The sequence below is a fragment of the Puma concolor genome, chromosome C1 (genome assembly GCF_028749965.1).
Source record: "Puma concolor isolate L17-30 chromosome C1, mPumCon1.1.hap2, whole genome shotgun sequence".
NCBI classification, from domain to species: domain Eukaryota; kingdom Metazoa; phylum Chordata; class Mammalia; order Carnivora; family Felidae; genus Puma; species Puma concolor.
This window is the reverse complement of record NC_141674.1, coordinates 111,678,376-111,704,382: the sequence shown is the minus strand read 5'-3', so window position 1 is coordinate 111,704,382 and position 26,007 is coordinate 111,678,376. Positions and strand designations below refer to the sequence as shown.

At 38.6% G+C, this 26,007-nt stretch overlaps 1 protein-coding gene and 1 non-coding gene across 8 annotated transcripts in view; one reads left to right on the top strand and one right to left on the bottom strand.

The window, feature by feature from the left end:
• WDR33 (WD repeat domain 33) overlaps window positions 1–26,007 on the bottom strand; it is a 124,535-nt gene that overhangs the window by 89,916 nt on the left and 8,612 nt on the right. The window lies entirely within an intron of this gene.
• On the top strand, window positions 12,606–12,712 carry LOC112849025 (U6 spliceosomal RNA). Its single transcript, XR_003222476.1, has one exon. It is a non-coding gene; the product is annotated as a U6 spliceosomal RNA (small nuclear RNA).

Here is a 26,007-nt window from a genome sequence, read left to right as displayed (position 1 = left end):
ATCAGACTTCCCCTCAGGTCATGATCTCACAGTTCAGGAGTTTCAAGCCCTCCATCAGGCTCTGCACTCACAGGGACAGCTGGCTTTGGAGTCTCTCTCTGCCCCTCCCCAGTTTGCGCTTTCTCTCAAAATAAACTTAAAAAATAAAAAAATAATTTAAAAAGTAAAGATTCTATCTCTCCCCCTCTGCCCCTCTCCCCTGCTCACTTGTTCGCTCTCTGGGGGAAAAAAAAAGGAAAGAAAAAAAAGAGCATTTTAAGACTACCATAAATTTGTTGATAACTAAATTGGACATTAAAAAGCAAATTTTTTGAAATGTTTATTTTTGAGAGAGAGAGAATATATTAGTGGGGAGGAGCAGAGAGAGAGGGAGCCAGAGGTTCCAAAGCAGGCCCTGCACTGACAACAGCAAGCCCAATCTGGGGCTCGAACTCCCAAACCATGAGATCATGACCTGAGCTGAAGTCAGACATTCAACCAACAGAGCCACCCAGGCACCCCTAAAAATCAATTTTATTTAACTCTCAGTGTAGGAGTTTTCCAACTTTTATAGCTTTCAGCCACAGTTTCAACTGCAGAACTCTTCATAACCTGGGGTAAGGAGCTTGCACTGCATACTTAGCTGTGAAGTTACTGAAACATTTTAGTGGATACTGAACTTGACCAATTTAACATGTTACTTAATACTATACTTGGGCTTTTAGATTGTTTTCTGTGCCATTTCAAGAGCTTTTACATATAATCCACACATGAACATAATTCTGGCTGTCGACTTAATTAGAAAATAATTCAATATTCCACAAGTGTGATTCTGGGATAAAGAAATCTGTACTATCAATTGTTTCAATGGAGATAAACTCAGTGTGGTTTTTCCCCTTGTCATTAGCATACAAAACAAGAGAGCTTTTCCATTTTTATGTGTTTTTTAAACTGGATTATGTATTAACTTACCAACTATTTAAGCCAATAAAAACTGAACAAACGAAGTCTCACTGGATTACTGAATTCATCTTTGCAAAAGTAAAAATGATGCAACATTTTCTAGACAAAGTAATCTCCTAAACTAGGAATAAGGAATTCAAAGATTCAAGTACGAGCCAAAACCAGCAGTTCCCAAAGCCAGGCTTTAAGGCTCTCATCTTCATTCTGATTTAACTGTATGGGATATAAACCAAGCAGCAGAGATTTTTTTTAATGTTTATTTATTTTGAGGGAGAGAGAGCAAGGAAGAGAAAGAGATAGAGGAGAGAGTCAATCCCAAGCAGGCTCCACACTGTCAGCACAGAGCCCGACGAAAGGTTCAATGAGAAAAACCACGAGATCATGACCTGAGCCAGAATCAATAATCAGGCGCTTAACCAGCAGAGCCATCCAGGCACTCCGTGAGCAGCAGCGCTTTTTAAAGCGTGAATCATCAAACAACCACAACCAAGATGCAGAACCCTCTGTTATCAATCTCCTATCACTACCCCTAATCCCTGGCAACAACTGATGTTTCCCATTACTGTAATTTTTCTCTTTTGTTGAATGTCATATAAATAAAATCACACACTGTGTACCCTTTTGAGTCTGGCATTTTTCACGTAGCTTAACACTTTTGATATTCACCAATGTTGTAGCAAGTACCAATAATTCCATTTTTTTTAAGTTTTATTTATTTACGGGGAGAGAGAGAGGGAGAGGGAGAGAGAGAGAAAGCAGGGGAGAGGCAGAGAGTGGGAGAGAGAATCCCAAACAGACTCCACACTAATCAGTACAGAGCATGACACGGGGCTCAATCCCATAAACCATGAGATCGTGACCTGAGCTGAAATCAAGAGTCAGATGCTTAACCGACTAAGTCACCCAGGTGCCCCCTACCAATAATTCCTTTTTTATTATTGAATTCTATGGATATACATTTTGTTTATCCATTCTCCAATTCAGGAGAATGCCTGTAGCACTTAACAATTTGAACAAAATTGCTACTGACATTCACATGTAGTTTTTGTGTGAACTGTTAAGTCTTCATTTTTCCTGAGTAAATATCTAGGATTGAAACTACAATGGTGGAGGGCGCCTGGGTGGCTCAGTTGGTTTAGCGTCCAACTTCAGCTCAGGTCATGATCTCGTGATTTCATGAGTTTGAGCCCCATATCAGGCTCTGTTTGCTGTAAGCACAGAACCCACTTCAGATCCTCTGTTCCCCTCTCTCTTTCTGCCCCTCCCTCACTAGTGCTCTCTCTCAATAATAAACATTAAAAAAATTTTTTTTAATTAAAAAACAAAACTACAGGGTCATGGAAGTTTTTGTTTAACTTTATGGGAAGCTTTCAAAAGATTTACCAAAGTGGCTGTACCATTTTGCATTCCCACAGCAATGTATTGTATGTGGGAATGTATGTGTTCCAGTTACTCTACATCCTCACTAATACTTAATATTGTCAGCTAGGGAGAGAAGGATTGTTTATTTTCTTAGTCACCCTAACAAGCGTACAGTCACATCTCACTGTGGCTGGAATTTGCATTTCCCTAATGACTAATGATGCAGAGAATCTTTCAAGTCCTTACTTGCTACCCATACATCATGTCCAGTGAAGTTTCGGGTTCAAATCTTTTGCTCATTCTTTAATTCAGTTTTTTTCTTATTATAGAGTTTCAGAATTATTTCTGTACTCTACATATAAAATCTTTGTCAGATATGTGATCTGCAAATATCTTCTCTCAGTCTGCCACTTCTTTTCACTCTCTTCAGAGTATCTTTCAAAAAATGGAAGTTTTTATCTTTTTTTAAGTTTATTGGGGGGAGGGAGGGAGGGAGGGAGGGAGAGAGAGAGGGGGGGAGAGGGAGAGAGAGAGGGAGAGAGAGAGGGAGAGAGAGAGAGAGAGAGAATATCTGAAACAGGCTCTGCACTAGCAGTGAGGAGCTCGAACTCATGAACCATGAGATCATGACCTGAGTCGAAATCAAGAATCACACCACAAAGATTAATTTGTGGTGTCGTTAATTTTAACAACATCCAATTTATCAATTTATGTTATGCTTTTGGTCATATGTAAGAAATTTCATCTAAGCCAAGGTTACAAAGATTTCTCTCCTTTGTTCTCTTCTGCCAATTGTATTATTTTACATTTTACATTTAGATCTCTGATCTGAGTTCATTGCCACATTAGGTATAAGAGATAGTTTAAAATTCTTTTTTCTCATATGCTGTCCAATTGTTCTGACTCCATTATGTGGAAAAAAGGCTATATTTACTGAATTGCCTTTACACCTTTATCGAAATCAACGGACTGCATTTTTTCTATGGGTCTACCTCAATACCCTGATCACTGTAACTTCACAGAAGGTCTTGAAATCAGCTACATTTCAGATCAAATCCTCCAACTATGTTGTTCTTTATCAAATGGTCTAGCAATCTGTGTTCTTCTGCCATTTTATAATTTTTAAAAGCAGTTTATCATTATCTACAAAAAAAGTGTTACTGATTTTGATCTGGGTGCACCAGGCTGAGGAGAAATTACATTTTAACAATACTGAGTCTTCAAACCACTAACAGTAATTCTCTACAAATATTTAGGCCTTCTTTGATTTGCTGCATCAGTGTTTCGTAGTTCTAGACACACAGATCCTGTATACACTTTGTCAGATTTACACCTATTTTTGGTGCCACTTAAGTGGTACTGTTTTTTACTTATTTCCATTCCTGGTTGTTCATTGCTAGTATAAACAAATACAATTAATTCTTATACATTGTCCGTATATTCTGCAACCTTGCTAAATTCACATGTTGGTCCTAGAATCTCTCTTGTAGATTCCTTGGAGTATTCTACATAGACAATCATATCATCTGCAAATACGGGCAATTTATTTCTTCCTTTCTGTTCTAAAAACTTTATTTCTTTTTTTGCCTTATCACACTTCTCCATCTTAAAGGAGAAAACATTGTCTTCACTAGTAAGCATTATGGCATTAGCTACATACTTTTGTAGATGCCCTTCATCACATAAAAGAAAAACTCAATTCCTAGAATTTCTAGTTTGTAAGAATTTTTATCAAGTATGAAAAATTTTGTCAAATGCTTCTTTTCAATGTACACAGATGATCATATGGCTTTTCTTGGTCTTAATACAGTAAATAAGCCTCAACAACTTTTAAATGTGGAACACACTTGCATTCCCAAGATAAATCCCACTGGTCATGATGTATCATCCTTTTAATATATTGGTGGAATTTAACTCACATCTTGTCGTGACTTTTGCATCTATGCTCATGAAGAATATTAACATAGTTTTCTTTTCTTGTAACATCTTTATCTGGTTTTATTATCAAGCCTCATATAATGAATTGGGAAGTATTCCTTCTAACATTTCCTAGGAGACACTGTGCAGATTTGGTATCTTTTCCTCTTACATGTTTGGTAGAATTCACCTGTGAAACCATCTGGATGGACTTCAAGTTTCCTCCACTGGAAGGTTTTAAACTATGAATTCAGTTTCTTTAAAAGAAGACTATCTAGGGCACCTGGGTGGCTCAGTTGGTTAAGCATCCAAATCTGATCTCAGTTGAGGTCTTGATCTCAGGGACATGAGTTCATGCCCCGTGTAGGTCCCCATATTGGTCACGAAGCCTACTTAAAAAAAAAAAAAAAAAAGATGAAGACTATTCCAGTTATCTATTCCTTCTGAGTGAGTTTTGGTAGTTTGTTCTTTGAAGGAATTGAGCAGTTTCACTCAAGCTGTCACATTTTGGGCATAGAGTTGTTCATGGTATTCTTATTATTGTTTTAATGTCTATAAGATCTGTAGTGATAGCTCCTCTTTCATTCCTGATATTGTTAACTTGGTCTCCTCCCTCACTATCCATGCTCTGCTTCTATTAAACAGTCTGTCATTCTTTCAAGTAAAACACCACGTTCTGTAAAAAGTGAATATTAATATTACTATGAATATTACATAATTTCCTCAGGGAACTACTGTACTTCTGTAAATAGCAAAAGTGCTTTATCCACACTTCCCATTTCATCACACACTATCCATTAGTCTGCTTGGCTTGCCATAACAAACTAGTACCGACTGAGAGGCTGAAACAAAAATTTATTTTCTCACAGTTCTGGAAGCTGAAAATCTGAGATCAGGGTGCCAGCACAGTCAGGCTCTTGGTTTGCAGACAGCCACCTTCTTGCTATGTCCTCACATGGCAGAAAGAGACAGCAAGTACTCTGTGTCTCTTCTTATAGGGACCCATCAGGAAGCCCCTACCTTCATTCCCTCATTTAAACCTAATTATCTCCCAAAGGCCAGATTTCCAAATCCCATCACATTTGGGGTTAGGGCCCCAACATATAAATTTTACAGAGACATGATTCAATCCACAGAACTCTCTATTTAAAAAAACATATATTCAAGGTGGGTGGGAGGATGGGTGATACAGGTAATAGGGATTAAGGAGTACACTTGTCATAATGCACACTGGATGATGTATGGAATAGGTGAATCACTACACTGTACATCTGAAACGAATATAACACTGTGTGTTAACTATACTGGAATTAAATAACTTGAGGGGGAAGGAGGCCTGGGTGGCTCAGTTGGTTAAGCATCCAGCTTAGGCTCAGGTCATGATCTCACAGCTTGTGAGTTGGAGACCCACATCAGGCTCTCTGCTGTCAGTGTGGAGCCCATTATGGATAAATAAAAAATAAAAATAATTATAATAATAAAAACAAATTGGGGCACTTGGGTGGTTCAGTCGGTTAAGCATCTGACTCTTGATTTCAGCTCAGGTCACGATCTCGTGGGTTTGTGAGTTTGAGCCCCACATCAGCCTCCATGCTGGCCATGCGGACCCTGCTTGGGATTCTCTCTCCCCCTCTCTTTCTGCCCCTCCCCTGGGCATACATGCTTTCTCTTTCTCAAAATAAATAAATAAATTTTAAAATAAAATAAATTAGAGGTGCCTGGGTGACCCAGTTGGTTAAGCATCAGACTTCAGCTCAGGTCATGATCTTGCGGTTCGTGGGTTTGAGCACTGCAACGCACTCTGTGCTGACAGCTCAGAGCCTGGAGCCTGCTTCAAATTCTGTGCCTCCCACTCTCTCTGCCCCTCCCCCATTGGTGCTCTCTCAAAAATAAGCAAACATTTAAAAAATTAATTAAATAAATTAAAAACGCAAAACCAAAGTGGCGCCTGGGTGGCTCAGTCAGGTAAGTATCCAACTCTTGATTTCGGCTCAGGTCATGATCTAACAATTAGTGAGTTCGAGCCCCAAGTCGGGCTCTGCACTAACAGTGTGGAACCTGCTTGGGATTCTCTGTCTCCCTCCCTCTCTGTCTCTCTCTCCCAGAAATAAACATTAAAATATATATATATATATATATATATATATATATATATATATATATATATATTCTCAAGGGTTGATATTTAATTAAATTATTTTTAATGTTTTACCAATAACATTCTCAGGTGAAATTGACTTTTTTTTTTCTTTCCAACTACCAGTGTAAGGTGGTAGTAAACATAAAATGACTATTAGTAGAAATTTGATACCACTGCCTTGAACCATGCTAAGGAGCCAAGAGTTTTATCCATTACTGCTTTCACACCATACATACAAATGTCAACATAGTAAAAAGGCCTAATAATATCTTAGTATTATGAAAGTAGTTGTGACCTTAATTTGAAAACTCGCCACTGCCATACAGAATTAAATTCAAATAACTAGCACAGAAGAACTTATTACAAACTATGAAGTACATTATTAATTTAAGATATTATTACAAATTATTCACAAGAAACATAACCAATAAAACCTGACCAATTCCTAAGCTTTCCAAATTTATTTATGAAAATGATAAAGTTATGCTTTCAACTTGATGAATATACACCTTAGAAAGAAATGGGAAATTCCACAGAATCTAAAAAGAACAAATAAATAAAACTATCTTGGTTGGAATGAAACAAACAAACAAAGCAGGCCAGTGGTATGCTATAAACACTCTCAAATTTGTTTATGCTTGTATCACTTATAAAAAGATATGCCAGAGGCGCCGGGGTGGCTCAGTCGATTAAGCATCCGACTTCAGCTCAGGTCACGATCTCGCGGTCCGTGAGTTCGAGCCCCGCGTCGGGCTCTGGGCTGATGTCTCAGAGCCTGGAGCCTGCTTCCGATTCTGTGTCTCCCTCTTTCTCTGCCCTCCCCCATTCATGCTCTGTCTCTGTCTCAAAAATGAATAAACATTAAAAAAAATTTTTTTTTTTTAAAAAGATATGCCAGAAACACTATCAGTGATGGCTTCTGGGGAAGGGAATTAGATGACTTAATGTAAGGAGGAGAAGAAACTTACTCAACACCTTTTGAATTGTAGGTGTTCAAATTCTATTGGAACCATCTATTATATGTGTTGCCGCCCAAAATAAATGAGATTTGTTTCATAGGTAGTATTTAATGTTCCGGTATATTAAAAACTCAATGTAAAACACTGTAAAATTTCACCGTCTCACTCAACTTAAGAAACAGAAGCCAGAATTCAGTTTTGTTTTTAAGAATATATTTTTCCAGGGTACCTGGGTGGCTCAGTTGTTAAATATCTGACTTCACCTCAGGTCATGATCTCATGGTTTGTGAGTTCGAGTCCCACATCAAGGGAGCTGGAGCCCCACTTCGGGTGAGCCTGTGCCCCGCTTCAGGTGAGCATGAGCCCCAGATCCGGTGAGCTCAAGCCCCGCTTCAGGTAAAACACAAGGCCCACTTCAAATAATCCCCGCTTCTCTCTCTCTCCCTTCCTCCCTCTCTCTCCTCTGTCCCTCCTGGGATTCTCTCTCTCTCTGTCCCTTGCTCACTTGTACCCTCTCTCCATCTACAAGAACATATTTTTCCATTTCAGTATATAGTATATGCATTATCATTCTAAAGCAGTAAGGGTCCTATTTGATCTCCTTTAATGAGTAGATAGTATCCATTTATAAATGACAAAAATACAAGTTTAATTGCATATTCTATTTGGGATTAAGTTTTCAACCAAAAACTTGGATAGTTTTTAGCTGGAAGCTCTGTAAGGCTGAAAAACATGCTTACATGCTTGACATCTATGTGATAGGTCTCTCCAAATGGAGAATTCAATTCAATACAGTTATTTCTGGAGAACTGACAGTTTCACTAGTACATTATTTCAAACACACAGACAAATAAGGCACAAGTCTAACAACTACTTTATTTGGAATACCATTTTTAATACTTTTAACCAAAATTAATTTTAAATGGAAAATATGACTGTCAAAAAAACTGTCCTTTCACATGTGCTTACACAATACTGGAAGAGAAAAGGAAGACTTATTCCAGATTATGTGACTGTTTATCTGTTTAGATAAACTAACCTTGGGGGCACCTAGGTGGTTCAGTCAGTTAAGCACCTGACTTCAGCTCAGGTCATGATCTCGAGGTTCATGGGTTCGAGCCCCATATCAGGCTCTCTGCTGACAGTTCAGAGCCTGGAGCCTGTTTTGGATTCTCTGCCTTCCTCCCTCTCTGTCCCTTCCCCACTCACACACATGCTCTCTCTTTCAAAAATAAATAAACATTTAAAAAAAATTTTTTTAATGTAACTAACCTTGATGGAACCCTGGTTTAAAAAAAGAAAATGTTAAACAAGTGTCAGTGAGGATGTGGAGAAAAGGGATACCTTGTACATTGCTGGTGGGAATGTAAATTGGTATAGCTACTACGGAAAACAGGATAAAGGTTCCTCAAAACATTAAAAATAGAACTACCCCAGGATCAAGGAATTCTACTTCTGGGTAATTATCCACAGAAAATAAAACTACTAATTTAATAAGATATATGCACCCCATGTTTACAACCTAAGTGTCCATCGACAAATGAAAGGATAAAGAAAATCTGTGTGTGTGTGTGTGTGTGTGTGTGTGTGTGTGTGTGTATGCAACACAATATTTGGCCATAAAAAAGAATGGAGTTTCAACATAAAAAAGAATTGCCAGTTTCAACAACATGGATGGACCTTGAGGAAACTATGCTAAGTAAAATAAGTCAGAAAAAGACAAATACTGTATAGGTGAAACTTACATGTGGAATCTAAAAACAAAACAAACAAACAAAGGCCAAGTTCATACATTTAAGAAAACAGATTAACAGACTGGTGGTGGCCAGAGGCAGGGGATGAAGGTGGGAGACATGGGTGAAGGGGATCAAAAGGTACACCACTTCTAGTTATAAAATAAATACGTCATGGGGATATAACGGACACTTGTTAATGGACACTCATTAACAATACTGTATTGCATATTTGAAAGCTGCTAAAACAGATCTTAAAAGTTCTCATCACAAGAAAAAAAAATTTGTAACTATGTGAGGTGATGGCTATTACTAAATTTGTGGTGATCATTTTTCAATATATGCAAATACTGAATTACGTTGTACACATGAAACTATATAATGTTATATGTCAAGTATACCAGAATTTTAAAAATATAGTGCAAAAAAAGTTATACAAAATAATTTATTGAATTTATATATAGTTCAATTAGGTAACCTGGGTAAATAAAATTAGGTAAATAGAATTTGTCTGTCACATTAGATAAACAGAATACATATTAATTAATATTAGGTAATTATTGCTAATTTTCTTTTCTTACTGCTATATGGTTAAGAAAATCTCTTTATTACTGCTGATGATGAACACGGAGGTTTTTAGAAGTCTGCATCTTTCAGAGCTCATAAAAAACCTAAATGAACAAATTAATCCCTCTCTAACAACTATTAGAAGTCACTTGAAGATCCTGTTCCATCTCAATATCACATTATTATGGACACTGATGATCCCATTATATATGCTGAGTCAAATCTGTATTGTCTATTACATAATTTGCATATTTTTAAGCCTTGGTCCACTGTGAAAACAACACATGGTAATAACAGATTATCTGTTAAAAGAGGAGAAAACAGGGGCATCTGGATGGCTTAGTCAGTTAAGCATCTGATGTCAGCTCAGGTCATGATCTCACAGTTTGTGGGTTTGAACCCCACATCAAGCTCTCTGCTGTCAGCACAAAGCCCACTTTGGATCTCCTGCCTCCCTCTCTCTCTGCCCTCCCCCCCCCCCAAAAATAAATAAACACTTAAAACAAAAGAGGAGAAAATAAAGTAGAAAATAAATATACCACCATTTGCCATTAATCATGTGTACAGTTGTGGATTATGTACATTTTTCTTTTTTCACATTAATAATTACAATTTAAGAGTTTTCCATATTACAAAACTCTTCGTAAATGTTTTTAACAACTTCCTAAATGTTCCACTAAGAATATGATTTACTTAAATGTCTCAATGCTTAGTAAAGGAAATGAGCCTCCACTATCTCTTCTTTAATAAGATCTCAATTCACAGACAATGTCCTCTATGCTGTATTTGCCGATGGAAGTGGACAACAATTACCTTGGGTTTGTTTGGTGATTATAATTTCAGGTCTGTCACTCTTGTGACACTGGTGGACATTCAAAGGAAGAGAGAAAATACATATAATCATCTCAACTAATTTTTACTTCTAACAGGTAAACGTTAAGTAGCAGTGCAGGGCTGATCTCTGTTTACTGTACCGTGACATGCAAAAGGCTCTCCTAATAATCCACATTCAAACTGAAGAGGAAAACTGAAATCTCTAATGAAGCTGTATGTATTTATGAGTATCAATGAATAAAAACTGCTTGGACGGTTTACCTTTAAAAAATCTCATTGCTGGATTTTTTAAAAGTATTTTTAAAATTTTTTTAAATATTTATCTTTGAGAGAGAGGGAAAGACACAGTGAGAGTGGGTGAGGGGCAGAGAGAGAGGGAGACAGAAAATCTGAAGCAGGCTCCAGGCTCTGAGCTGTCAGCACAGAGCCCAATGCAGGGCTCGAGCTCACAAGCTGTGAGATCATGACCTGAGCCAAAGTCAGGTGCTTAAGTGACTGACCCACCCAGGTGCCCCTAGTATTTTTATACAGAAGCACACATAAGATTATGTTTCAGCTGGTCTTATGCAAATGTCATCCAAGGCTCACAAGAATCTAACCCTGTATTTCCCCTAGGAACAACCATTTAGTATTTGCTAATTCAGTGTCATAACAATATCACAAAATATTATTGCCACGAATAACAGGAATCAACTAGAGCTGAGAATACTTACTATTCACAGGGAAAAAATAATAGAATTGGATGGGAAAGACAGTACAAGAATGTTCTCATTCTCTTTTTAATCTCTTCCAACTATAAGAGCCCCTTACTCAAGTCAGTCTTAGAAGCAAGTTCAAGATACACAAGAAAACTGTACCACTCTAATACTATTCACAACTCCTCCACAGAACACCTAAGCCTTGGGGGGAGAGGAGTACAAAGCATTTGAATAAAAAGTATAAGGAACTAGGAAAGCTAACTAAGACTCTATTTGAGGCTCTGATAACTTCCCTGTCAATGCTGGGGAACTTTTTGACACTGTGATTTCTTTTTTAAAGTTTTTTTGGGTGGCTCAGTCAGTTGGGCATCCGACTTTGGCTCAGGTCATCTCACAGCTTATTGGTTCGAGCCCCACGTCGGGCTCTGTGCTGAAAGCTCAGAACCTGGAGTCTACTTCTGATTCTGTATCTCCGTCTCTCTCTGCCCTTCCTCCGGCTCACATTCTCTCTCAAAAATAAAAACATTAAAAAAACATTTTTTTAATAAAGTTTTTTTTGGAGGGAGGGGGGCAAACAGAGAGAGGAGAAAATCCTAAGAAGGCTCAGCACTGACGGGGCGCCTGGGTGGCGCAGTCGGTTAAGCGTCCGACTTCAGCCAGGTCACGATCTCACGGTCTGTGAGTTCGAGCCCCACGTCGGGCTCTGGGCTGATGGCTCAGAGCCTGGAGCCTGTTTCCGATTCTGTGTCTCCCTCTCTCTCTGCCCCTCCCCCGTTCATGCTCTGTCTCTCTCTGTCCCAAAAATAAATAAATGTTGAAAAAAAAAAAAATTAAAAAAGAAGGCTCAGCACTGTCAATGCAGAGCCTGATGCGGGGCTCAATCTCACAAACTGCAAGATCAAGACCTGAGCTGAAATCAAGAGTCAGACATTCAACTGACTGAACCACCCAGTCACCCCAATATTTTGATTTCTAAAATGAAGGAATAAAATTAAGGACCACTAATATCACTCAATACTTAAAATTTGTAAAGCACAGAATGATTATGAATTATAATCCTGTATTTGATATTCAAGAAAACTTTTGCTATTTTTAAACCAGGTTACAACTGGCTGTGATTTCCAAAAGTACCTTTGTATATTTACAAATTTCAGAAAACCATTCTATGATTTAATAGAGATGAACAGAGGCAAACAAAAAATGTCTTACAAAAAATTTTGTCTTGCAAAAAAATCTTTCAGTCAAGTTCACAGGCATAAGCACCAGAGAGGAAAAAAAAAAAAGACTATTACTTCAACCTATCTGTAACATGAAATTTTATATAACCATTTAAAATCTTGAAATATTTTAAACAAATTGCACATGATCTAATGTTAAGTGGAAAAATCAGATTGTGAATAATTACAATTACTTTAAAAGAACCATACACTTTTGCGCAAAAGCCAAAAAATAGGTGCTCACTTCAGCAGCACATATACTAAAACTGGAACAATACAGAGAAGATTAGCATGGTCCCTGCACAAGAATGACACACAAATCCGTGAAACGTTCCGTATTTAAAAAAAGGGGGGGGGGGCAGAAAAATGGGAAGGAACACATAAGAAAGGCAACAAAGCATGGGAGTTATGGTAAAATTTTGCTGTCTTCTTTATACCTTCAGTTTTTCTTTTTTTTTTTTTTTTAAATTTTTTTTTCAACTTTTTATTTTTATTTTTGGGACAGAGAGAGACAGAGCATGAACGGGGGAGGGGCAGAGAGAGAGGGAGACACAGAATCGGAAACAGGCTCCAGGCTCTGAGCCATCAGCCCAGAGCCTGACGCGGGGCTCGAACCCACGGACCGCGAGATCGTGACCTGGCTGAAGTCGGACGCTTAACCGACTGCGCCACCCAGGCACCCCAACCTTCAGTTTTTCTAAGCTGTCCACAACAGATGTGGATTACTTTTACAAGAAGGTAGGAATGGTGTTTTCTTTTTAAAATGCTTTTCTGGGGGCACCTGGATGGCTCAGTCATTTGGGTGCCCAACTCTTGATTTCACCTTGGGTCATGATCTCACAGTTTGTGGGGTCCAACCCTGCATAGTACAGAGCCTGCTTGGGACTCACTCCCTCTCCCCTGACCATGTTCTCTCTCAAGTGAACAACAACAACAACACTCTTCAAAAAAATAAAAATGCTTCTCTAATATCTCTAACTTTGCCAAATACTCCCACAACCACTGTTAACTACAACCAAACCACTGTTAGTTAATATATTCCTATCTGATGCTCTCAATTCTTTTTGTTAATTTATTCTTACCTATTATGCTCAATTTATTCAGCAGTCTTTGAACTCCCAAAATATACTATGCATAATCCTAGAAAGCATACATCACATTGGTAAACACACACACACACACACACACACACACACACACACACACACACACAATCTTTCTACCTAAACTTCAAATTCCTTGTAAGCAAGGACGGCATTGGGTTTTAAGTTTTTTTTTTTTAAGTTTATTGATTTACTTTGAAAGAGAGCATGGGGGAGGGGTAGAGAAAGAGGTGAGAGAGACATTCCAAGCAGACTCTGCACTGCCAACAAAGCCCAATGCAGGGCTTGATCTCACAAACCTGAGAGATCATGACCTGAGCTGAAACCAAAAGTCAGACACTTAACCAACTGAGCCATCCAAGCGTCCCAAGGACTGAATGTTTCTTTTTTTTTTTAATGTTTATTTCTTTTTGAGAGACACACACACACAGAATGAGCAGGGGCGGGGGGAACAAAGAATTCAAAGCAGGCTCCAGGTGCGGAGCTATCAGCACAGAGCCTGATACGGGGCTTGAACTCACAAGCTGTAATGTGACCTGAGCTGAAGTCGGAAGCTTGACTGACTGAGCCACCCAAGTACCCCGGACTGAATGTTTATAATCTCTGTATTTCCAATGCCTTGCATACAGCCTGGCACATATAAAAATTGTCATATATATATATATATATATATGTTAAAATATATACTTAACGGGCGCCTGGGTGGCTCAGTCGGTTAAGCATCCGACTTCGGCTCAGGTCATGATCTCGCGGTTCCCGCGTCGGGCTCTGTGCTGACAGCTCGGAGCCTGGAGCCTGTTTCAGATTCTGTGTCTCCCTCTCTCTCTCTGACCCTCCCCCACTCATGCGCTGTCTCTCTCTGTCTCAAAAATAAATAAACGTTAAAAAAAAAATTAAAAATATATATATATACTAACAGAAAATCACCATTGGAACACCCAATAATACTTGCTGCAGACAGGATCCACCAATGGATTAAGAAAATTCGTAGGCAGAAGTTTGAGAACAGTATATTTTACATAATTCCAAAGTATCTACTCCAAGATACTTACTAATTACAAATGAAAAAACAGTAACTATGCAGTAGAGAACCAGCAAAGTATCTGCTCAGAGAACATAAATTGCTGTGTTTCTATATTACAGAGAATGAGCTAAGAGAATTTTCACCAGATTGAAAGGGTATGTTCCAGATAGTCAAAACTTAAAATACAGAATATGTGTTGCACATATAAAATAAACATTTTGAGGTGGTGACACAATCCCTGAGATACACAAAAAGATAAAGTCCATTTGCCAGAATAACTATAACAGAGACAACTAATGTAAACAGCCCTCTTAACTATCCATCAAGAGCCTTCTGTATATATACTCATGTATATTAATACAGCCTTCTGTATTAATACTCTTGGATGGGTGCGTCTGGGTGGCTCAGTCCGTTAAGCATCCGACTCTGGACTTTGGCTCAGGTCATGATCTCACTGTTCATGAGTTCGAACCCTGCATCAGGCTCTGCCCTGACAGTGTAGAGCCTGCTTGGGATTTTCTCTCTCTCTCTCTCTCTCTGCGTCCCTCCCTGGTGCTCACTCACTCTCTCTCCCCCTCTCAAAATAAATAAACTTTAAAATAAAATAAAGGGGCACCTGGGTGGCTCAGTCGGTTGAGCAACCAACTTTGGCTCAGGTCATGATCTCACAGTTCATGAGTTCAAGCCCTGCACTGGGGCTCAGAGCCTGGAGCCTGCTTCTGATTCTGTGTCTCCCTCTCTCTCTGCCCCTCCCCCACTCATGCTCTGTCTCAGAAATAAACATTAAAAAAAAATTTTTTTAATAAATAAATAAATAAAATAAAAATAAAAAGGACGACTGCTCTAAATAAACAAGATATACAGGGCCTGGAGCCTGCTTCAGATTCTGTGTATGTGTGTGTCTCTCTCTCTACCCCTCCCCCACTCTCACTCTGTGTCTCTCAAAAATAAACAAACATCAAAAAAATTTTTTTAAATAAACAAGACTTAGGAGCCAACCAAATCGAACATATAAACCTTGATTAGGTCCTGGTGTTTGAAAAAAACAGCTATCAAAGACCAGCTGAATGTAGAACAGATATTACATAATAATAGGGAACTATGACTAATTTTCTTAGATACGATACTGCATGTTACTACTGCATGCTGAAGCAATACGTGTCATGTCTGCAATTACTCTCAAATGGTTCAAAAACATGTATGTATGTATGTATGTATGTATGTATGTATGTATGTAGAGACAGAATGTTATGGATTAAATTACATTCCCCCTCAACATCCTTAAATTGAAGCCCTAACCCTTAGTACCTTACTGGGTACTAGGGTCATTGCAGATGTCATTAGTTAGTATGAAGTCATATGGAGTAGGATGAGCCTGTAATTCAACGTGATTGGTGTCCTGATAAAAAGGGGAAATTCTGGACTTCTAGCCTCCAGAACTGTGAGAGAATAAATGCCTTTTGTTTGAAAAAAAAGGGGGGCATGGGGATTTGGACACATGTAAAGACTAGAGTTATGCCAGCACAAGCTAAAGAACTACCAGAAACTAAGAGAGAAACCTGGAACAGATCCTTCCCTAACATCTTCAAAGGGAACAAGGCCCCACTGATACTTGATCCCAGACACCTAGTCTTCCGAAATGTAAGACAACAGGGGCACCTGGATGGCTCAGTCCGTTAAGCATCCAACTTCGGCTTAGGTAGATCTCACGGCTTATGAGTTCAAGCCCCCATCAGACTCTCTACTGTCAGTGCACAGCCCGCTTCAGATCGTCTGTCTCCCTCTCTCTATGCCCCTCCCACACTCACATTCTCTCCTCAAGAAAACCTCTTCGACCTCAGCTGCAGCAATTTCTTACTTGACACATCCCCAAAGCCAAGGGAATTAAAAGCAAAAATGAACTATTGGGACCTCATGAAGATAAAAAGCTTCTGCACAGCAAAGGAAACAACAAAACTAAAAGGCAACCAACGGAATGGGAAAAGATATTTGCAAATGACATATCAGACAAAGGGCTAGTATCCAAAATCTATAAAGAACTCACCAAACTCAACACCCAAAAAATAAATAATCCAGTGAAGAAATGGGTAGAAAACATGAATAGACACTTCTCTAAAGAAGACATCCAGATGAACTAACAGGCACATGAAAAGATGCTCAATGTCACTCCCCATCAAGGAAATACAAATCAAAACCACACTCAGATATCACCTCACACCAGTCAGAGTGGCTAAAATGAACAAATCAGGAGACTATAGATGCTGGCGAGGATGTGGAGAAACGGGAACCCTCTTGCACTGTTGGTGGGAATGCAAACTGGTGCAGCCACTCTGGAAAACAGTGTGGAGGTTCCTCAAAAAATTAAAAATAGACCTACCCTATGACCCAGCAATAGCACTGCTAGGAATTTACTCAAGGAATACAGGAGTGCTGATGCATAGGGGCACTTATACCCCAATGTTTATAGCAGCACTCTCAACAATAGCCAAATTATGGAAAGAGCCTAAATGTCCATCAACTGATGAATGGATAAAGAAATTGTGGTTTATATACACAATGAAGTACTACGTGGCAATGAGAAAGAATGAAATATGGCCTTTTGTAGCAACATGGATGGAACTGAAGAGTGTTATGCTAAGTGAAATAAGTCATACAGAGAAAGAGAGATACCATGTTTTCACTCTTATGTGGATCCTGAGAAACTTAACAGAAGTCCATGGGGGAGGGGAAGAAAAATTAAAAAAAAAAAAAGAGGCTAGAGAGGGAGAGAGCCAAAGCATAAGAGACTCTTAAAAACTGAGAATAGGGGCGCCTGGGTGGCTCAGTCAGTTAAGCGGCCGACTTCGGCTCAGGTCATGATCTCGCGGTCCATGAGTTCGAGCCCCACATCAGGCTCTGTGCTGACAGCTCAGAGCCTGGATCCTGTTTCAGATTCTGTGTCTCCCTCTCTCTGACCCTCCCCCGTTCATGCTCTGTCTCTGTCTCAAAAATAAATAAACATTAAAAAAATAAAATTTGAAAAAAAACTGAGAACAAACTGAGGGTTAATGGGGGGTGAGAGGGAGGGGAGAGTGGGTGATGCGTATTGAGGAGAGCACCTTTTGGGATGAGCACTGGGTGTTGTATGGAAACCAAGTTGACAATAAATTTCATATTAAAAAAATAAAAAATAAAAAAAAATGTTTAGTGGGAGGGGGGATAGGCTAGATGGGTAGGGGCACTAAGGAATCTATTCCTGAAATCATTGTTGCACTATATGCTAATCTGGATGTAAGTTTTAAAAAATAAATAAATAAATAGAAAACAAACAAACAAAAAATGTTTAGAGGGGCACTTGGGTGGCACAGTTTGATGGGCGTCTGACTCTTCATCTCAGCTCAAGTCATGATATCATGGTTCATGGGTTCGAGCCCCACATCAGGCTCTGCACTGTTGGCGTGGAGCCTGCTTGGAATTATCTCTCCTTCTCTCTGACCCTCCCCTGCTTGTGATATCTAAGTAAATAAACTTAAAAAATAAAATAAAAAACAAATAAATGTTTAGAACTGTAAAACAATAAGTGACTATTGTTTTTTTTTTTTTAACGTTTATTTATTTTTGAGACAGAGAGAGACAGAGCATGAACAGGGGAGGGGCAGAGAGGGAGACACAGAATCCGAAACAGGCTCCAGGCTCTGAGCTGTCAGCACAGAGCCTGACGCGGGGCTCGAACCCACGGACCGTGAGATCATGACCTGAGCCGAAGTCAGATGCCCAACCAACCAAGCCACCCAGGCGCCCCAATAAGTGACTATTGTTTAAGCAACCCAGTTGTGTTATGGCCGCCTAGCAAGCTAATAGAAAAAGAAACTACACCAAAATTGTAATAAATGTTGAATCTAGGGGGCAAGTATATGGTATTAACTACTTTCAACTTTTCTGCATATCTAAAATGTTTAGTACCTCAGGTAATACCTTAGAAATGTGTGAATATTCTGTTCTCTAATAATCAACCATTTAGTAGCCATTGATGATACTTACCTGAATAAAAGGAGCTTTGTTTATCGATATATCCATAAAATAGCTTGCTGGGATTTTGACTTGGATCACACTGAATCTACAGATCAAATTCAAAAGAACTGACAGCTTGAACAATATTGAATCTTCCTGTCCATGCAATATGGAATATTTTTCCATTTATTTAAGTATTATTTGATTTCTTTCAAAGAGTTTACAAGCTTTCCTCATGCAGATTTTGTACATTTTTCTTAAGATTAATATCTAAGGGATTGGGGGGGGGTGCTAATATAGATAGCACTGCTTTATTTCCAGATTCCAACTGTTCGTTGCTGGTATATAAGAAAGCAATTGGCTTCCGTATATTCATCTTGTATTTTGAAACCTCGCTATAATCAATTAGTTACAAAAGATACTTTGTTAACTCTTGAAATTTTCTACATACACAATCACATCTGTGAACAAAGAGAATTTTATTTTTTTCAAAGAGCTTAGTTTATTTTTTTCTAACTTTATTTATTTTGGGGGCGGGGGGGGGAGCACGCACGAGGCATACGGATGCATGGGGCAGGGAGAGAGACAGAATCCCAAGCAGGCTCTGCAATGTCAGCACGGAGCCCAATCTATGGCTTGAATCCACAAACTGTGAGATCATGGCCTCAGTCAAAATTCAGAGTCAGACACTCAACCAACTGAGCCAGGTGCCCCGAACAAAGACCATTTTAATTCTTCCTTACCAATCTGTATACCTTTTATTTCCTTTTCTTGTTTTACTGCATTCTCTAGGACTTCCAAGACAATGCTGAAAAGGAGTGGGGAGCAGGGTCATCTTTGCCTTGTTCCAGATCTTAGCCTTTAATTTCTCACACTATTAAAGTATGATGTTAGCCATGGGGGTTTTAGAGATGTGCCATATCAACTTGGGAGAGACCCCCTCTATGTTTGGTTTGCTAAACATTTTTATCATGAATAGATACTGAATTCTGTCAAATGCTTTTTTGCATGTATTAATATAAAGCATGATTTATTAATCTATTAATATAATATGAATTTTCTTCATATAATCATATGATGTGATAAAGTACATCATTTCATTTTTGGATGCTAAAGCAGGCTTGCATACCTGAAATAAATCCCACTTGGTCATAATGTGTGTAATTCTTTTTATTTACTGTAAGATTCATTCAATTTGCTAATATTCTGTTGAGGATTTCTGCTTTTATGTTCATGAGAGATACTGATCTGTAGTTTTCCTCCTGTATGGTCTTTATGTGGTTTTGGTATTAGGGTAATGCTGGCTTCATAGGATGAATTAGGAAGTATTCCCTATTTTCTGGAAGTATTCCTTCTATTTTCTGAAAGAGACTATAGAGAATTGGTAGAATTTCTTTCTGAAATGTTTGGTAATGACATTATGCTAAGTGAAATAAGCTAGCCACAAAAGGATATAGTATAATGTCTCTTATATGAGGTTTCTAGAGTAGTCAGATTCATAGAGATAAAGTAGATTGGTGGTTGTCACGGACTAAGGGAGGGAAGAATGGGAAGTTAGTTTTTAATGCGTACAGAGTTTCAGTTAGGGAAGTTGAAAGGGTTCTGGAAACAGATGGTTGTACAATATTGTTAATGTATTTAATGTCCCACAAGTGTGTATTTAAAAAGGTTAACTACCACTGGGAGAAAAGAATGAAGCTAAATTGTCAATTCTACACTAAGCATGTTTTAACCAAAACAAACAAACAAACAAAGCTAGACATGGAACCTAGCAGGTATTCAGTAACTATGTAATGAACTAGTGGCTTTAATAAATGTGTACTAAAGGATTAATTTTTAAATGCTATGAGAGGGAATACTATGGGAAGAAACAAGAATTAATGAGCACGGAAGCACAGATGTAAAACAAGTTTCAAGTGAATTCATTAATGCAGTGATAGGAGCACCTGGGTGGCTCAGTTGGTTGAACTATTGTTTTCAGCACAGGTCATGATCCCATGGTCATGCTCAGGTCACACTCTGCACCGAGTGTGGAGCCCACTTAAGATTTTCTTTTTCTTTCTCTCTCTCGTTCTTGCTCTCGCTCTCTCTTCTCTCTCAGGGCACCTGGGTGGCACAGTCGGTTAAGCAGTCAACTTTGGTTCAGGTCACGATCTCGAGGTTCATGGGTTCGAGCCCTGCATCAGGCTCTGTGCTGACAGCTCAGCCCCTCCCCCACTTGTGCTCTGTCTCTCTCTCTCTCTCAAAAAATGAATAAACATTAAAAACATTTTTTAAAAAAAGATTCTCTCTCTCTCTCCCTCCGCTCCTCTCTCCAACTCATGCTCTCTCTTAATAAAAATTTTAAAAATTATGCAGTGATTAAAAAAAGGAATATACAGGGCGCCTGGGTGGCGCAGTCGGTTAAGCGTCCGACTTCAGCCAGGTCACGATCTCGCGGTCCGTGGGTTCGAGCCCCGCGTCAGACTCTGGGCTGATGGCTCAGAGCCTGGAGCCTGTTTCCGATTCTGTGTCTCCCTCTCTCTCTGCCCCTCCCCCGTTCATGCTCTGTCTCTGTCTGTCCCATAAATAAATAAAAACGTTGGAAAAAAAAAATTAAAAAAAAAAAAAGGAATATACCAACTGGACAACAGGCAGAGTGAAATAGCAAAAAGAATAAAAGGCCTCTGTTCTAATGGAGACACAATTGACATATAACACCGGATTGGTTTTAGGTGCACTTAAGTTTTTAAAAGTGGTTCATGGACAGGGTAGGTGTTAAGAGTGAGCAGCAGAGGAAGTTCATATATTGGAGCTGAATTCTGAAATTCCTGTTATGTCAACCTACACATGCTGAAGACATGCTAAATCTATCAAATAATGCAGGAAGCCTTAACTGGGGTCTATGGATACATAAATGGGCAAAAGGAGTTCAGTGACCCCCTCACCTCACAGCTGCAGGAATTCTAATATGAACATTTACATATTTGTCTGGGAAAAGAGTAAACAACTTTCATCAGACACCTCACGGGGTTCAAAAAAGTATAAAACTACTATTGTGGACAATGATGAGTCATCCAAGAAATGTGAATGATAAAATTTGAATTTTAGAAAGATAAATTATCCTACGCAATTTTAAAGGAGGAATAAGAGGCAAGAAAAGAATTTACTCAACTATGATAATCAAGGAAGATGTACATATCTTTTTACCAAAATCTCTCACTAAATTTTTTAGTCTTCACAAATTTTTTTTAAATCTATGGTTTTTACCTATACAAAACAATCTTCTAATGGACTGCCCTTGAGATCTACTTTAAATAATGTATTCAATGAGCTGCATAACATTTTACTATGCAAAAATTATCCCAGAAGAATGGTCAAAAAGGGGCAAATTAGTGATTTTATTTTATTTTGAGAAAAACAGAAAGAGTGAGCAGAGGAGGGGCAGACAGAGTGGGGGAGAGAGAATCCCAAGCAGGCTCTGTGCTGTCAAGGGCTCTATCTGTGGGTTTGAACTCAAGAACTATGAGATCATGACCTGAGCTGAAACCAAGAGCCAGATGCTCAACCAACCGAGCCACCCAGAAGCTCCCAAATTGGTGATTTTAAATTCCCTTCAATACTCATGCTGAAGAATGACTCATCACTTACTGAAAAGCAACATCACTCAAAAAAGCAAAAATCAGGGGTGCCTGCTGGTTCAGCAGGTAGAACATGTGACTCTTGATCTCAAGGTTGTGAATTCAAGCCCCACATTAGGTGTAGAGATTACTTCAAGTAAAATCTTTATTTAAAAAAAACAGCAAAATACCAGGGCACCTGGGTGGCTCAGTTGGTTAAGCGACCGACTTCAGCTCAGGTCATGATCTCATGCTCCATGAGTTCGAGCCCCGCGTCGGGCTCTGTGCTGACAGCTCAGAGCCTGGAGCCTTCTTCAGATTCTGTGTCTCCCTCTCTCTGCCCCTCCCCCACTCATATTCTCTCTCTCTCTCTCTCTCTCTCTCTCAAAACAAACATTAAAAATTAAAAAAAAAAAGCAAAATCCATAATACATGTGTTGATGTGAGAGAAACAACTATACTCAGACACTAATGGGGTACATACTTTGACCAAGCAATCCCATGTCCATGAATTCACCCCTACATAGGCAGAGCACTTTTGCAATAACAAAGACTGGAAACCACCTATGTCTGTTAAACAGAGGACTAGTCAAAGTAAACCATGAAATATACATACAGTGCATATTACGAAAACTACCATAAAGGAGGTAATTCTATTTAGGATCTCCAAGATAAACTGTTAAGTGAAAAAAAGGGAAGTACAAACCAACATACAGAATGTTACTGTGTGTGTGAAAAGCAATAGAAAAAGGAACACATACACATCTATAGTGCATAAATTTGCTACATATACCTCACATTACTTTGGAAGATTTCACAACAAACTGATAAAGATAGCTACTGCATAGAAGAAAGAAGATAGTTGCAAGAAGACAGATCACTGCACATCCTCTTGTACTTTTCAGTTTCTTAACACATGTATATAGCACATAAATGAATGAATAAATACACAAAAATGAAATAACTTATAAAAGTAATGCTACCAACTGTAGTGTTAGTGTTATGAACATGGCCAGACACAAAACTGGAAATGTCTACTCTGGGCACAAAAGCGACATAAAAAATATAACTGGAAATGAGCACTGGGGTAGAAAATGTAGGTGAAGGGGGCCTAGGTGGCTCAGTCGGTTGAGCATCCAACTCTTGATTTTGACTCAGGTCATGATCTCACAGTTCATGAGTTTGAGCCCCCCCACATCAGGCTCTGCACTGGGGGTGTGGAAGCCTGCTTGGGATTCTGTCTCCCTCCTGCCCTCCCTCTCTCTCTGTGCCTCCCCAGCTCTCTCTCTCAAAATAAATAAACTTAAAAAGAGAGAGAAAATGTGGATGAAAAAGACTCTTATTAATAATACCAACTACAATTTGAGTATATGAAACATAGGAAGGCACGGGGCTACATTTGGGATGTGAGGGTGGGTGGCTGTGTGTGTTTCTGTGTGTATAAAATCTACTAAGAAATATTCTCCCAAATGCAGATTTAAAGACTGAAAATCATCACATTACTAAAATAAAAATACACCAAAGTCCTCACCAGTAACCAATTCTGAACAAAGCTATTTGTGACAACTTAAGGACCGCAAACAATGTGACCACTTAAATCCTGATGGAAGATTTTCCTATTTTAGACTCTTTTAGGTATGTAACTTGTCATTTTAGCTCTCTCCCAAAGACAATGAACCAAACAGCCCTTCCAAGTTATACTATGAAATGCTCTGGGTTTTTTGTGAAGGTGGAATGAAGAACACTAAACTGGTATTCAGGTGACCTGAATTCTGCCACCGTGTGCCTACAAACAAATTTAATCTCTTCAATCCTGTTTCTTTATCTTCAAATTAAAAAGTCTAGATTTGATGACCTTCAAAAGTAAAACAATTCTATAATTTCAAGATTACACAGGGAGCAGGTAAGAATTTTCCTAAATTTCGTTCAGCTCATTTTTAATCTAGCTTAACAACTGAAGGTAAAAGCACTTAACAGAATACCCAAAATCATTCCCAAAGCAACAATCCCTAAAGACATGGTCCTGAATACTTCAAATACTTCAAGATAAACTGACATGCTCAAGGCTTTGAATGTTTCTTGATTTTGGACCAGTTCTCGGTTTCTAGTTCTTACCCATATTGGCCTAAAAGCCTAACAAGTTCCTCAGTATTTGGCATTTACGGTGTCTTTAATTACCCTATGACACACACTATCTCAATTTGTATTTCCCTCCAACCCAGTCTGGACCTCAAAAATATAGTGGTTATTAAGGACACAGTAAACTGAGAGTTAATCAAATATTAAAAGTGAAATTAGGGGCACCTGGGTGGCTCAGAGTGTTGAGGGTCCAACTCTTGATTTTGGCTCAGGTTATGATCTCATGATTTTTGAGTTTAAGCCCTGTGATGGGCTCACGCTGCCAGTGCAGAGCCTGCTCAGAATTCTCTCTCCTCTCTCGCTGCCCCTTCTCCCGCTCGCATGTGCACACACACACTATCTCTCTTTCCGAATAAACTTTAAAAAATTTTTTTAATAATAAAAATGAAGTTAAAAAAATTTCACTAATGGAGCACCTGGCTGGCTCAGTCAATAGAGCATGCAACTCTTAATAGAGCATGCAACTCTTAATCTCAGGGTTGAGTTTGAGCCCCATGTTGGGGGTAGAGATTACTTAAAAATAAAAGCTTTAAGAAAATAAAAATAATAAATAAATAAATTTCACCAATGAAATATATATCCTTCCTTACCCTTTATAAAATAAAGGTTAAGTACAGTTATGTAAAACTGCTTTTATTAGAGCCAAAACTGAAGCTTATAGATTTCTAACCACAAAGTAAAGCCCTACAAGTTTCTAACCAAAAAGTCAAAGTCCTACTCATATTTACCCTATGGACAACACACATTCTTGGTGGGGTAAATCAAATGCTTGACCAATTGCTAACTGCATCAAATACAGCAAATATATAATATATTCATGACTATGAGACAAAGCCTTAAGATATAATACCAAAAGCACAATCAACAGAAGAAAAAATAAATTGGACATCATCAAAATTACTTTTGTGCTTCAATAATACCATCAAGAAAGTGAAAAGACAATCCATAAAATGAGAGAAAATTTCTGCGAATCACGTATCTGATAAGGGACTTGCAGCATTTACAACATATTCAGTAATAATAAAAAACAAATAACCTAATATTTTAAATGGGCAAAGTATCTGAAAAGAGACTTCTCTAAGATATATAAATGGCCAATAAGCACATGAAAAGATGTTCACCATTATTAGTCATTAGGAAAATGCAAATCAAAGCCATGAGATAACACTGCACATCCATTAGGGTAGCTATAATCTAAAAGAAGGCAAATAACACGTGGTGGTGAGGATAAGGAGAAATTCTAACCCTCATATACTGCTGATAAGAATATGAAATAGTACAGTCTTTTGAGAAAACAGATTTGGAATCTCCTTAAATCCCAAATACAGAATTACCATAACAACCAGCAATTCCATTCCTAGGTATAATGCCAAGAGAACCGAAAGCATTATGTCTACACAAAAACTTGTATGCTATTATTCATGACTATTATTCATAACATTATTCACTATTTTTCGTAATAACTTCAAAATGATAACAACCCAAACATTTTACTTACTAGATTACTGGTTAGTCAGATGGAAGAGACATACAGGGCAAGGTATGTGGGAAAAGGGTTAGAGCATCCACATCCACTGACCCACCAAGCTACCCAAATCTCTACACAATCACCAAATTGGAAGCTTTCTGAACCTCATCCTTTTGGCCTTTTATGGAGGCTTCTTTACCTAGGCATGGTTCACTAAATCACTGGCCACTGGCAACTGATCCTACCTCCAACCTCTCTCTCTGAGGTTGAGAAGGTGAGACTGAAAATCCAACCATCTAATCACTTGGTTGGTTT